This window comes from Mirounga angustirostris, unplaced genomic scaffold (assembly GCF_029215605.1).
Source record: "Mirounga angustirostris isolate CCGP_5_RB_7025 unplaced genomic scaffold, mMirAng1.0.hap1 SCAF_7, whole genome shotgun sequence".
NCBI lineage: Eukaryota > Metazoa > Chordata > Mammalia > Carnivora > Phocidae > Mirounga > Mirounga angustirostris.
The window spans coordinates 33144991-33158309 of NW_026991715.1; the positions used below are offsets into that span (position 1 = coordinate 33144991).

The following is a 13319-nucleotide window of genomic DNA, read 5'->3' on the forward strand; positions in this document are numbered from 1 at the left end:
CCCCACTGCTACACTGAACTAGTTGTAAATCTCAAAAAGAAAGAGTCAACTTGAACACAAAATCCGGGTCAGTGTATTTGCGCCTCCTCGACCTTTCACAAGGACCAGAAATGGGCATACAAATCAGAAGAAAGCCGTGACAGAAGTCAAAGTTCCCATAACGAGCTAATTGCTTCACGTCTGGCTGAAGAGCAGAAGGCAAGAGACAAGGAGAACATACTGTCAAAGGGCCCCAGGCAGACTCTGGACAGTCGGCCCTGGAAACAGGGCCCACCGGCTGGGACAGCCAGTTAAAGACAGCCCCAGAAAGCTGAAAACTAAGCCAAGTAAAGAAGAAGATGGCAGAGAAGCTTCAAAGTTCCTTGCTATTTGTGACTATTATTCAGCATGAGCCAGCTGTGACTCCTGATAATGAATAATCAAACAACAAAGGAGAACCATGAGAGACTATGGACTCTGAAAAACAAACTGAGGGTTCTAGAGGGGATGGGGGGTGGGAGGATGGGTTAGCCCGGTGATGGGTATTAACGAGGGCACGTTCTGCATGGAGCACTGGGTGTTATATGCAAACAATGAATCATGGAACACTACATCAAAAACTAATGATGTAATGTATGGTGATTAACATAACATAATAAAAAAAAGAAAAAAAACAACAACAAAGGAGACCGACAATGATGTGATGGTTAAGGGAACACTGGCTTAGTCAGCATAACTTATCCTGTAACCAAGTCTTGGGTCAGGAATTAGAAACTACTGTTGTTGACATAAGTGATAACACAGAGCACTTATACTATGCCAGAGGAACCACTTTCCATATGTATTCTCTCAAGTAATTCTCAAGACAGTTCCAAGAGGAACTGTTACTAGTCCCATCCTACAGATCATGAAATTAAGGCTTAGAGAAAATGAGTAACTTGTCCAGGACCTGACAGCTAGTAAGTAAACAGCAAAATATGACCAAGTAAGCTGACTCCAGAATGTTTGTGGGTTTTTTTTTTTAAGATTTTATTTATTTGACAGAGAGAGAGAGAGCACAAGCAGGGAGAGCTGCAGACAGAGGGAGAAGAGAAGCTGGCTTCCCTGCCGAGCAAAGAGCCTGATGCGAGGCTCAATCCCAGGACCATGACCTGAGCCAAAGGCAGACGCCCAACCAATTGAGCCACCCAGGCGCCCCTCCAGAATGTTCTTAAACCACTCTGACACACCATTCATTCCCTTAGTCTTTTTCTTTTAGTGATGTATCACGGGTTTGCTTTGGTCACCAGATAAGGTCCACTGGTGCACTGGCCCCATTCTTTACAGAACACCCTCAGAGCAGCCTGGCCTGAGCGCTTGTTCTGTTTCTAAAATAGTGGGAAGCTTCAAATCTATTTCCTCTGGGGTAAGATCAAGAGGAAGCACACTTCAACACGAAAAGGAAAGAAATCAGCATGACAGCCAAAAACCTCACCAGTGAAGGTTTTAAGATAATGAATAAAGCAGTCAGTGGAGGTGAGGACTTCTCCCTCCCTGGGGATTTTTAACTGCAATGGCATCTTGCATCTTTATAAGGCTTTAAATAATTTTAACAACTTCTACGGCCACCCTCTATGAGTCCTCTGGCTTGAGTCTCAGCTCTGCCAGTAATATGCTGATGGCCCTAAAAAAGGTATATAGCCCATTTCACTTCTCTGGAACTCAAGTTTTGTCATCAGTAAAATAAGAACCCATTGAATACAAAACTCAAGCACTGGAAGGTGACAGAACCACAAGGGAACCTCCTGACTCTTCACTCACCCAAGGAACCACCAACAGCCATTCCTTGGAATTGAACCAGACCCTGCACTCATGTTCCCAATAAAATTGATATAATGACCCCTAGGATGATGTGTTCCAGCCCATAAACACCATGATTTCAGACTTTAGCAGCTGGGCCCAAGGATGGCGACTTTGCTTCATGAATACAATCAAACCCAACTCCCCATGACCAGCAGTGGGGAGAGTCACAAAATCAACCTTAAATACCTTCCTTAGGATCCTGCCCCTTAAGTTTCCAACTCTACTACCAACTGAATTCAAAGTGTGACCAATCAATGTTGTCTGTATCAACTGTCCTACTTTATGTTACTTCCACTGAACTGAAGCCTGCTAGTTTTCTCAAGTTTGGTCAGATGGCTGCTGACCCCGTGGGAGCCTCACAGAAATGAGAGAGGCAAAAGCATGAAACTATTCCCAGACATAAAGAAATGCCCATTTAAAAGTCCATTGGTATCAGCATTCCTCACCTGACCAATGAGATACATCTGTGATTCTTCTTTCAGCTTCTAGAACTCCTCCCCTTCGTAAGACAGAAAAGGCAGACTACTTGCAGAAAGTCAAGTAGCTAGACATGGATCAGTTCACTGACTGCTGTGATACTCCTCTGCCTGGAATGATAAGTGGTAATTAAAAAGCACAACAGGGCGCCTGGGTGGCTCAGTTGGTTAAGCGACTGCCTTCGGCTCAGGTCATGATCCTGGAGTCCCGGGATCGAGTCCCGCATCGGGCTCCCTGCTCGGCAGGGAGTCTGCTTCTCCCTCTGACCCTCCCCCCTCTCATGTGCTCTCTCTCATTCTCTCAAATAAAATAAAATAAAATAATCTTAAAAAAAAAAATTTAAAAAAAATAAAATAAAATAAAATAAAATATAAAGCACAACACCCTCAGTCAAGACACAGCCAGCAAGCAGACCTCAGAAACATACCCCTTCCCATTTCTCTGCGGCTAGGACATGTGACATGGGCTAACCATCAGACACTACCCAACTTCCAGAAACACCTGAGCCAACACAGCAGGCTCAGCTGTGAAAAAGTAAGGCCAAGGAGGCATCAGAGAAACAGATGGTAGATGGAACACTTCAGAAGTCCAAGATTTGGGGAGCACCTGGGTGGCTCAGTCAGTTAAGTGTCCAACTCTTGATTTCGGCTAGGGTCATGATCTCAGGGTCATGAGACTGAGCCTGGAGTTAGGCTCTGCAATGGGCATAACGCCTGCTTTAAGATTCCCTGTCTCCCTCTGCTCCTACCCTCCTCCTCTCTCCTTCTCTTAAAAAAAAAAAGTTTTTAAAAAGTCCAAGATTTGGAAGAAAATAAAAATAGTAAAGACTTGGGGGCGTCTGGGTGGCTCAATCGTTAAGCATCTGCCTTTGGCTCAGGTCATGGTCCCAGAGCCCTGGGATCCAGCCCCACATCAGGCTCCCTGCTTGGCGGGAAGCCTGCTTCTCCCTCTCCCACTCCCCCTGCTTGTGTTCCCTCTCTCGCTGTGCCTCTGTCAAATAAATAAAATCTTAAAAAAAAAAAAATAGTAAAGATTAAACTCAATTCTAGCCCCTTTGGAGAAGTCCAGGTAAAAATCATCCCTCCCACCTCTACCTCCACACATACTCCATTTCTTCTCCAACTCTCTTAACAGCATTAGGTTTTGAGGCAGACAATATGGAGTAACATCAGAAAAGGACAAAACAACTTCTGCTCTGAATTAGGAATATCATTAAGAAGGGGCACCTGGGTGGCTCAGTGGGTTAAGCAGCTGCCTTCAGCTCAGGTCATGATCCCGGGGTCCTGGGATCGAGCCCCGCATCGGGCTCCCTGCTCAGTGGAGAGCCTGCTTCTCCTTCTCCCTCTGCCTGCAGCTCTGCCTACTTGTGCTCTCTCTGTCAAATAAATAAATAAAATCTTTAAAAAAAAAAAAAAAGGAATATCATTAAGTAAAGCAGAAATGGCATTCTTACTAATCCCCATGCTTATAAACATGTAATGGCCAAGGAGTTTCCTGGGCCTGCAACACACTTTAGGCAACAGGCTCAGCGATTAGAAACAGCTCTGCTGGTTGGCAAATGGAACCAGGAGGGACATATTCACAGCTTTGATCCTTATAAAGGCCCAAGATTTTACCTCAGATCTTTCCATGACAGCCCTTAGCTACAGCCAGCCATCTCAGGAGAAGTCAAACAGGATGGGTAACAAGGGAACTAGACCTAAGGCACCACACCTTGGGAAAACTTAGTGAGCTCTTCAAGAGCAGGAATTCTTTCTCACTTTAGTGTCCTCAATATCTTCCACTGGACCTGGCACCTAGGAGGGCCTTAAGAAAATAAGGTGAATGGTCAAATATCCTGCTGATGAGAGCAGGCTCATGTTGAGAGGAGGAGGGTAGCATAGTGCAAAAGAAATCACCGTGGCATCAGAACTGGGTTGAAAGCCTGGCTACAACAAACTTTTTGACCTTGGCCAAGTCACTTAACTTCACTGAGCCTATTTTTTCTTCTGTAAAATGGGGTAATACCAATTATTTTACAAGGTTGATTGGAAGACTGGATGAGATAATGTTCTCCCACTTTTACTAGTCTGGCGTTGGGGTGGTAACAGGTAGATCTTTTGGATATAACACATGCCTTGATGGCTGTATTAGAGAGAGAATATAGGTAAGACCATGCATTCTCAATGAGGGCAGTATCGCCCCCAAGCGGGGCAGGGAATGATTCTTCGGGAAGAAAAATCTTAGATATTGTAAGTTTATGGCCTTCCAAAGGGCCACAGTATAAGTGGATACATGGTATATCTGTGGTATTGAAATTCCATGGGGAGGGGACAATTAGGGGAAAAAGTCTCAAAAGGTGATAGTGAACAAAAGGTTGAGAATCACTTGATTAGATGTCTAAAGAGCTGACCCACTACCTTTAAGAACCTGACCACACTGGCACCCTGATCTCACACTTCCAATCTCTAGAACGGGGAGAAATGTATGTTTGCTATTTAAGCCATCCAGTCTATGGTATTCTATAGCGGCCCATAAGTGACTAAGACACATCTCAAAGCCTAAAACACCAAACCCAAGGGCACTGTTAGGAGGATGAGAGCAGACATGGCCAGCCAACACAACCACACCCTTACCCACGCGCCACCGGCTGGAACCTGAAGGAAATACAAGTGTGTGCTGAACATGATTCTGTTGCTCCTCGATTCTGTCTCCAAGGTGGAAAATAGCACAAGGAAGGATGCCAAGTGTGAACCCTTCCTAAGTCAGTAAAATTCTGGGAGAATCTTCACATGTGTCCTGAGCAGCTTTTATCTTTTACAAGGTTCTTATTCCAAAGGCAAACTCAATTACTGTTGATGCTATGAATCAGGGGTTACCCAAAGCCCCACCTGAATGGCAAGGGGCTATTCTCCTCCCCTACTCAGCAGGGAAGCCCTCGGTGAAAGAACACGAAGAAAAGGGCAGGATACTGCCCCTTTAGACCACATATAATTAAAATAAGAAGCTCTGTGCTGTGAAAAACTAAGGCCTGCAGCTTAAGACTGACTCAGAGAAGGATAAAGTAGTCACCCATGTTCAGAAAGAGAAAAGATTAGTCTCACAAGGACAGGTCTCCAAATTGACACCAAATCCAGGAGTTAGAGATGCCTGTGGTACAGAGCGTGAGCTAAGCACCAGCGGCGGCCCCAAAGAAAAATCCCCAGGAACACATGACCAAGGGGCTAGCATTGTAAGAATGTTCCGATCAGCTCTCCTGAAAAGAGGCTTACTCCAAGAGACTGGCAGACAGCCTCTGCAACACAGCTTCACTGAGGAAAGGATAGAAAATGAGTGGGGGGAAAAAAGGCAAGAAGTAGGATGAAGTCAGAGCATGAATCGACAAAGATAATGAACTGTTCTCAATAGCAAATCTTCATTCTTTGAGGGTAGAAACGGTTACTGCATTCCTATGTCATTAATGTGTTCCTCCTCAACCATTCTTTCAAGTAAGCATTCCCATTTTTTTTTTTAAAGAATTTTAAAGTAATCTCTATACCCAACATAGGGCTCGAACTTACAACCCCAAGATCAAGAGTCCCATGCTCCACTGACTGAGCCAGGCAGGTGCTCCAGTATTCCCATTTTTATGCAGTGGAAAACTGAGCCTAAGAGGTGACTTGTGCAAGGTCATATGGCTAATAAGTGACAGATTCAAAACATGTTCACCACACACCAAAAATCTATTATGTCCACTTCAAAAGAACTTTTTACTCATCTGAAGACAAGTCGGGTGACAAGGTTGCTTTAACCAAGCCACTTGGGGGTAAAAAAAAAAACAAAAAACCAACAGTATGGTATTATGTATTAATGAAACTGATCGCTAACATGGCTCAAAAATGTCTCTGAAGACAATCTCAGAGGTAGATTTTCAAAACTGCTTTGGACAATGACATATCACTTAAATAAGGCCACACTCCCACCACTCACACCTACACATACCACTCTAAAGGAGAACAGCACTCAATGAAAAAGTTCTAGCACGTTTATTTTAAAACCCATGTTGTTAACTTTTCAGTTTCGCTTAATTAGCCTTTTACTGGGTCAATGAAACACACTGACCCTCAAAGTTGGACTCTGCAGAGAATGACTGGTCTCCAAAGACATCAGAAAAGGTCAAGAAAGCAGGAATCCAAGAACAAGGCAACTTTTCATTCCTGGGTCACCACAGCTGTACTAATATATTCCCCATTCCCACCCTCTGTAAAATGGGGGCAATAAGTCTTTTCCGTAGCCAATTTCATCATAACACCACATAATTAGCAGATTAAATTCATTAAACAACGAAAAGAAAAACATAAATCTGGTGTGGCAACACCTTCTTAAAAACCTAAGAGCCATATTCTCAACTGAAACCACACACCAACTTACAATCCATGTTATACATCAATCCTAACATCCTCATACCCTGGCTCCCATCAAAATCCTGTCCAAACCCCAAATCTAGCTATATTTTTATCAGACAACAAAAAAAAAGCTTGGGTGAAGTGAGAGCTAAAAAGACAAACAGATATAAAACAAAACATCTTTTACACTGTCAAAACAAACATTATTACTGTTTATAAACACATCAGTTTCTTTTCTTAGCAAACATGTAAGATTCATTCTCCCACTGCCTACCTACTCTGGGTTAATCTAACCCCTTCAATCCCCCAAAGCAGTGTGTGCTTTTGTTTTGTTTTAGTGAGGTCAGAAAGCCACACAAGCTTGAATCAATGCCAGATATTTAAAATTTTTTAGTAGAAAACTGACATTACATATGGGGGGCAGTATTTTTTTTAAAGACATCAAACATCCCTCTAGCTTCTAGAGTGCAAAGAAACCCCCACTGGCCTCCCAGGTGTTAGGTGTTCTTTCCCAACGGATTCCCTCCAGGCTTCTACAGGAGAGACTCTCAAAGCAAGAATTTCAGGACCATCAGAAAGAGAATCACCTGGGGAGCACTGCAGGTGCCCATATTCCACTTTAAATGAAATCACTGAGTAGAGGCCAGGGATGTACACAACCTCCTAGGTGATTTGAAAAACACCAAAGTCTGAAATCCGTACTTCAAAGACAAGTCTTCCATCTACCGGGAAACAGGAAAACACATGTCAGGCGTGGAAATACGACGCGGGTAGAGGACAATTCCATATGGTGAAGACACACAGAGGCCTCGGCCAAGAACCAGAATGTCAACAAAGAAGCGGTTAAATGCAGAAACTGAGGGTGGGAGAAGGAAACAGGGAAGGAAGATGAAACAGAGAATCAAAAGCTAGTCTCGGAATCCCCACCGCCTCATCTCCTGGCACTTAAGAAAAGTTACTAGAGACGACCTGAACAGAAAAGGTAGGTAAGGCGACTCCTGGGCTCTGGCCAGGGTTCACTTGGTCCCGCTTTGGAGGAACGAGATGTATTTGGGGATGGGGGTCCTGTCTGGGGACCCCGGTACAGTGCTGGGAACGCGCCGGAGCCGCCGGTGGGAGGAGGCTCGGACAGCGCCCGGAGCCCCCCGCCCACCTCCATGACCGGGCGGCCCTCACCGCCCCTACCTTTGGCTTCCCGCCCGCCAGCCGAGGGGCAGACACAATCCCCACAATTCCAGGCGGCTGCAGCGGCAACCAGCTCCCCATGCGCAGACGCGGCGGCGACCCTCTGAAGCTGTGAGCGCGCAGTTATTACGTCACTCGCCGTCTCGCCCAATTGCCGCCTTCCAGAAAGATGTGCGGCCGCCTGCCTCTCTTTCCCGCGGGCAAAGTTAAGCCCCGCCTCTCTCCCCGCCTCTGCTAAGTCCCGCCTTCTAGCGCCACCTCTGATGGAGTGATTTTCCCCTGTATCCCTCCGCCAGAGTGAGAGTCGTCTGAAAGAGATCCCCACGGACTTGATTTTGCTTCCAAGCCAGATCAAAATGGGACTTCGAAGTTTCATCTGTGATTTCCCAACAGTCTAATTTCTTTCTCGCGGAAGGAACAACAGAAGGAAACCAGAGGACGTGAGAAGTAAAGATAAATCAAGCTGTTGCCACTCAAAATGGGATACATCCGTGTCTCGAGCAGTAAAAATAGTCCTTTGAAAATTCGTGCGGATGGGTCACCAGCAAGTCATTTATTTTTTATATTTATATACTGTGTGAATTGACAACGACCAATCATTTTCAAAATTACAGTCCTCCACAGCTCAAATTCTGCTCTACCCCCTGAATTGGGCAGAAATAAGTTTTAAATTTCCTTGTAAATAAGTAAACAACAAACAAAAACCCACCTCTTCTTGCAGCTTTATAGGAGAGCTTTGAAGATCCCTCTTCCACTCCTCAGAGGAGCAGAACCTTGGAAGGGTAGAAAGCCTGAGAAATAACCTTCAACCTGACCACCATCAATCAAAGGAAACTACAGCATCCATCCCCAGAGCCCTGCTAGGCAGAGATTTAAATGATCAATCTAGCCTCCCTCAACAAGCAAATGTGTTGAGTAGATCATTTCTCCTCTGATCAGCCATTCTCAAGTAAGCTCCCATAAGCCTGATACTCAGTTGTGTGAAAGCATTCCTGGCACCAGGAATCGGCTCCCTGCTCTCTCTGGATGGGCCTAGAATGTTGAGCATGGGGGGCAAGAGCCCCAGCTCTGTCTCACCACCATATTGTACTGTCCTGCTTCCTCCTCTCTGTACCCCTCCCACCCTCAGCTTTTTTTTTTTTTTAAGATTTTATTTATTTATTTGAGAGAGAGAGAGAATGAGAGAGAGCACATGAGAGGGGGGAGGGTCAGAGGGAGAAGCAGACTCCCCGCCGAGCAGGGAGCCCGATGTGGGACTCGATCCAGGGACTCCAGGATCATGACCTGAGCCAAAGGCATTCGCTTAACCAACTGAGCCACCCAGGCGCCCCCCCCCCTCAGCTTTTAAAAAAGATTTTATTTATTTATTTGACTGAGAGATAGAGAGCACAAGTAGGCAGAGCTGCAGGCAGAGGGAGAGGGAGAAGCAGGCTCTCCGCTGAGCAGGGAGCCCAATGCGGGGCTCGATCCTAGGACCCTGGGATCATGACCTGAGCCGAAGGCAGACGCTTAACCAACTGAGCCACCCAGGTGCCCCTTACCATACACTTTAAATCCTGCTGCCAGAAATCCCTTCTGGACTCCAGACATTTTATTCACTTGAATATGAATACCAAGCTACATACCATCCATTGGCTATGGGGATACAGCTGGGAAATAGTCCCACTGGGTTCTTACCCTCAAAGAGCTCATGGTCAGATGAGAGACACAGAAATGTAAACAGATCAGATCAACACAGTCCAACAAGGACTATAAAACAGAAGTATTAACAGAGCTATAAGAAGCCCACTCAGTTCACATTGCTGTCTTTCTTTCCAAATCCCTTATGTGAGTACATCTTTTCCCCATTCATCATGTTTGCTCCAGACAGCCCTTTGAGGCAAAGGGGGCAGATTTTATTCCCATTTTACAGATTAAAAAAACCTCCTTGAACTCATCAGATCTATGTTGTCCAATATGTTAGCCAATAGCCACATGTAGTATTTAGATTTAAATTAATTAAAATGAAATAAAATTTAAAACTCAGTTCCTTAGTCACAGTAACCTCATTTCAAGTGCTCAAGAGCCACATGTGGATAATGTCTACCATATCAGACAGCACTGATTATAGAACAGTTCTGTCATCACGGAAAGCTCTATTGGACAATAGCACTTTAGAGGTCCTGAGAGGCAGTGAGAGGACAGGAATGTGAAGTCAGAGCTCTCAGTGTTGCCAGAAAAGCTGAGTAGGGCCGCCAACATAGAAGAAGCAAGAAGCTGAAGGGCACTGCCAAGGAGACCAAGAGGAACTGCCCTTCTAAACCGGGGTCCTCTCCTTCCTGGGCTGCACTCAGATGGTGTGGGTTGCAGCAGCCACGGCAGGGCAGAAACCAGATGATTTCTACACTAAAATCTGGGCACATCTGAGCCCACATAAGCAGCTTCCTTGGGGGAACTCAGGAATTCCAGGTATCTCGACTCCGGGAAACATCAAGGACCTCAGTGACTGTATTTTCCTCTGTTTCTGGTTCATCTCTGAAGGCCTCATTAGCAGAAAAGAAAAAATAACAAAACAGTCCCTGTGAAAGGGATGTGAGGCTCTGTATGGCAGCCTCTAACCTGCTAGAAGGCCTTGGCAGCTCCAGGGGGCTTCGGCCAGAAAAGTCAGTAAATTTAAGATGCATTTGCTCTCAGCTAAACAGGTTTCTCCAGTTCAAAAGAAAAGCACTCAAAAGAAGAGACCTACAAGACAGACAAGATTTCAAAGGGTTCTCACCAAACAGCTCCCACTGAGGCCAGGGCAAACCCCAAGAACCATGATTCTGTCTCCAGAAACACCTTCAACCACACCCCTACTCAGGGACACACACATCTGACACAAATGCAGGTACCCACAAAGACAGCAAACCACAGGAACACACACAGGGCGAACACGGCTAAACCCTGTTCCTGTTATCCACTGCTGCATGACCAAGCATCCCAAAACAATCATTTATTTAGCAGTTTGGGTAGGGCTTGACAGGGAAGAATCAACTCTGCTCTGTGCACTGTCAGCTGGCATGGTTCATTGAAGGCAAGATGCTCACTCACATGGCTGCCAGTTGATGCTGGCTGTCGATTGGGACCTCAACTGGTACCGTCAGCCAGGACACTGGCAAGTGGCCTCTCCCAACAGCTGCTTGGCCTCCTCACAGTTTGGTAGCTGGTTTCTAACAATGAGCAGCCCAAGAGAACAAAACATAAAAGTACATGATATTTTTATGATCTAGCTTCAGAAGTCACATAGCATCTTTTCTGCCATGTTCTATTGGTTGAGGGAGTCACAGAGATCTGTCCACATTGAAGGAGAAGGAAAGAGAGATTATCTCTCTATGGAAGAAGTTGACATCATATTGTAAGGAGAACATGAGGGATGGGATGTATCATGGCAGCCATCTCTGGAAACTAGCCACAAGCCCCACACCCTGGCACAAACACCCACAGTCGTGCACACAGCTTACACATCTAGAGTCATACACAGTGCACAGATGTGTTTATACATGTACATAAATGAAAACATCCTGCGTTCACATATATGAACATGTCACTTAATGTTATGCCCTTTGCCACGTATATATTTCTTATATAATTACACAATTAGATGTGTCTAGGGAAACATGAAAACATACACATGGAGAGTAGTCTTGGACATCAATCAGAGACCCTAAGGAAACCAGATTGGGAGCAGATGGAGTATAACCTAGATGTGAGCTGTCCCCTCACCCTGCTCCATTTCCCCACCAAAAACCCATGGCTGCACAACCATCAGTGTGAAATGCAGAATTTACTGCAGGTATCACAGGGGTGATGGAGGAGAATGTTAATCTCACACACCCCACAGCAGACAACCTGGAAGCCTACCTGAGCAGTTCTTTCCTCCCAAGTCCCTGTCTCACTTCTATCACTCCGTGAATCATTTTTTATCTTTTCTTTCCCTTGCATGGTATCCAGTCAGTCAGTTCACTTCTCCTTCTCCTGGATTTTCCCTCAAGCCTCCAAACTCTTCACCCCTTTATCATACAGGGCTGTTCACATTTGCCCAGATCCATTAGAAAGGGTTGATGTAAAGACAGACAGGCAGAGATTGGAGCTGGAACCAAGGTGGTCTGAAGACAGGTTACTCTCTCATCTCTCCTTCTCACGGACCACCTGTCCTCTTGCTCTTGTCGTCTGCATCACACCAAGATGTATGACTGGCCAAGATGGTTTAACTCTACATTCCAAATTTGGGCTGAGTCAAGTTGACTGGAATAGTTCATTGCAGTCTCGACCCCCATACACACACACCTGGAAGATCCCAAAGAACAAGCCACTGCTGGGCTGTTGTAGGGCAGCCTATGTGGGCCCTCTCCTAGTCCAATCTGTGCCTACCCCTACACAAGGACCAGGGCTGCTTCTCCAAGCAGAGAGCTGCAGAAAGGATGTTGTCTGCTATAGGGGAATCCTGGGTATGATAGGCACAGTGACTGACTGTGCCTGCACCTGCTAGCACAGTCCTGGGTCAGGAAGCCAATAACGGGGGAAGCCTTCCCTCCTCTGACACTGTTCCTAATAAAGGTTCCCAAGCACCAAAGCTTTGGGAGATCACATTTGGAGAATAAGCCTGGCTCTGTGGCATGTCTCAGAATATTAGATCATCAGATCCAGCATCATTGTCAGAAGGGGAGCCTGGATTTGGGACTGTGGAGCAGTTTAAGAACAGGCTTCGGAATCGGAAAGATGGCTCAAATCCCGACTGCCCCTCACTAGCTAAGCAAGTGCTCTAACCATAACCTATCTTACGGGGATGTTTCCCTAGCTGTAACATGGAGATAATCCTAGTAGTCCCTTCAACAACTGTTATGGTGATTAAATGAGATAATATATGTAAAGCATTCAGCCCAGTGCCTGGCACAGTAAGTGCTGAATTGATCTTAGTTACTAGTACTATTCTTTTCCAGGCCTGTTGGTTACACGGACATGGTGCTAGAAAGTGGGTAAAGTTAAATCACACATAAATACACGTACGGATACTTAACTCACACAGGAGATCCTGCTTTATATTCCCACTTAACATTCTAATTATTCCACTGGCAGACCTATACATACCACACACATTATATATCATGCCCAGGCTATATATGGGCTTTTGTGGAAAGGTTGGAAGAAGAGGTATTACTCAAGCAGACAAACCCTTCCTCTGGTCAAAAACGAGGCACACATGAAATGAAAGGCATGGGAGTGTCCCTGGAACAGAGGGTCTTGGGAGCTCTTCTGGAGAAGGCATACTGCATTTTCTGGGCTGGGTGAGGATGACAAGTTGAATGTGGTTTTTCTCAGCAGCGTCCTTATTACTGCATATGTTGTGCACACAGCTTACACATCTAGAGTCATACACAGTGCACAGCCATAGGCCAGCTCAGGCGGCAAGGGGCTGGCCACAAGCAACTCATCATTCTTATTTGTTTAGCTAGT

General features: G+C 45.5%; 1 protein-coding gene across 4 annotated transcripts in view; it reads right to left on the reverse strand.

The window, feature by feature from the left end:
- The window catches only part of SIL1 (SIL1 nucleotide exchange factor), a 219706-nt gene extending 211708 nt beyond the window's left edge, over window positions 1–7998 (reverse strand). Inside the window, exons 1-2 of one of the 4 annotated variants that reach the window (XM_045893341.2) lie at window positions 7848–7972; window positions 7250–7384 (exon numbers count right to left, since the gene is read on the reverse strand). The gene's annotated coding sequence lies outside the window, so the exon portion shown is untranslated. Of the gene's footprint in view, window positions 1–2267; window positions 2409–7249; window positions 7385–7847 lie in introns of those variants that run through there. The other 3 variants (XM_045893334.2, XM_045893325.2, XM_064595970.1) reach the window with 3 other exon arrangements.
- Between the last annotated feature and the right edge of the window lie 5321 nt (window positions 7999–13319).